The 1,998-nt window shown below is 41.1% G+C and overlaps 1 pseudogene; it reads left to right on the top strand.

Moving 5' to 3' along the window:
• The first annotated feature begins 202 nt into the window (after nucleotides 1–202).
• Nucleotides 203–1,036, top strand: LOC143850139 (cytosolic sulfotransferase 15 pseudogene; annotated as a pseudogene).
• Nucleotides 1,037–1,998: the final 962 nt, after the last annotated feature.

The raw sequence follows: 1,998 nt of genomic DNA, 5'->3' as shown, positions 1-1,998 counted from the left end.
TCATAACTTAGATCCTTCAACTCCCATCTTCTTCATGGCTACATCCCAAATTCCAGCCACTAACTTGCCTGAAAATGAAGAACAAATAAGCAAAAAATGGGAGGGACTAGTCTCCTCTCTCCCAAAAGGGAATGGGTGGTTCGGACCCCATATCTACCAATACCAAGGCTTTTGGTATCCTTTACTGTGCTTGAAAGCAGTAATGGAATGCCATCAACAATTTCAAGCCTACAACACCGATGTACTGGTGAGCACCGCACCCAAAACGGGTACAACTTGGTTGAAGGCTCTCGTTTTCGCCATTGTGAACCGCACTCGTTACACTTTCACTAACCATCCCTTGCTTAACAATAACTCCCATTCACTTATCCCTTTCTTCGAATATAAGTTCTTGGAAGATGATCCTGTTTCTTATTTCTCAAACCTTTCTCACCCTAGACTATTTTCTACACACGCGCCTTACAATTCATTACCGCCATCGGCAATACAATCGGATTTTCGGATTGTTTACATATGTCGTAATCCAAGAGATACCTTCATATCCATGTGGACTTACTTTAACAAGTTGAGACCCCAGAGTGTAGGACCTCCCCTTCCTCTCGAAGAGGCCTTCGACTTGTTTTGTGAGGGTGTTTCGCCTTTCGGTCCTTATTGGGATCATGTGTTGGGGTATTGGAAGGAAAGCCAAGAAAGGCCTGGAAGGGTCTTGTTTTTGAAGTATGAGGAGATGAAACAAGATCCCACATTTCATTTGAAGAAGTTGGCTGAGTTCTTGGGGCAACCTTTCTCTCTAGAGGAAGAGAAAGTTGGGGTGGTGGAGGATATAATACAGTTATGTAGTTTTAAGACAATGACCAATTTGCAAGTGAACAAGACAGGAGTTGGCCTTATTCCGGGCATTACGAATAACACTTTATTTAGGAAAGGGGAGGTGGGTGATTGGGCGAACTATCTGACGTCTCCAATGATCGAGCGGTTAGAACAGCTCGAGGACCAAAAGTTCCACGCCTCTGGTCTCAACTTCAGGGTATTATGAATAATTTTTGTTCTATGTACTATAATCATAAACTATGGGTAGATGATTGAGCCTGCTTTGTTGGTGTTTAGATTTGGCTATTAAATTTCTTCCATGGAATCCTGGGTTTGCTTTCTTCTCTATTATTTCTTTGAGTGTTACCATGTCCTTCCTGTAATCATTGATGTATCTCTCTTAATCATATATTATCTTCTTTAATGTTAAACTTGTCCCAGCAGAAATCCTCCCTTCGAAGCTGAGGTTCTAAGCTCTGTGGGAAAAAACTCAACCTTTCATGTCCCAGAAAACCACCTCATGGATTGCACCACAGATTGCCCAGAAAACCATCCCGTGGCTTTGCAAAAGACCACTAGACAACCCTGTTTGGAAAGTAATTCCTTTTTGGTAAATGATCACCTCAAAAGTGCAAGATGGGATGTCGCCTTTTGTTTTTCCTCAAACAACGTGCATGACAGCCGTTTTCTAAATGACCAAAGGAAAATTTGACAATGAGGGACATCAAAATACGAGAATTGCCAAAGGGGGGGACGCACTTTTGAGAAATTGTTACCGAGGGTTGATAACCCCCTTTTAGAGTTTGATAACCCCATTTAGAGGGCTGATAACCCCCATTTCGTCCCTATAACAATTTTTCAAAACTGTGTCCCCCCCTTCGCAATTCTCGTATTTTGATGTCCCCAATTGGCATTTTTCGACCAAAATGAGGAGGTTGGTACTAAGGGCGGAACCAGGAATTTACACCTGTAGAGGCCTGACTAGTTGTAAAAAAAATGCACGATATACACACACGCACACACTTTCATAGAATATAAGTTAAACCTTAAATTTAAACTAATGAATAAAAAATATGATAGGACTTTCAATACACGAAGAGTATGCTATAACTCCATGAATATGCAAACGTGTTAGTCAACTTTGATTGAAACCGACAAAAGGAAACAAAAAAGTAAACCTAAATCATT

The sequence above is a fragment of the Tasmannia lanceolata genome, unplaced genomic scaffold (assembly GCF_043159265.1).
Source record: "Tasmannia lanceolata isolate RefF3 unplaced genomic scaffold, GAP_Taslan_0.1 ptg000018l, whole genome shotgun sequence".
Taxonomy (NCBI): Eukaryota; Viridiplantae; Streptophyta; class Magnoliopsida; order Canellales; family Winteraceae; genus Tasmannia; species Tasmannia lanceolata.
Note: the sequence above shows the minus strand (reverse complement) of the source record. Positions and strands in the feature narration are given on the sequence as shown.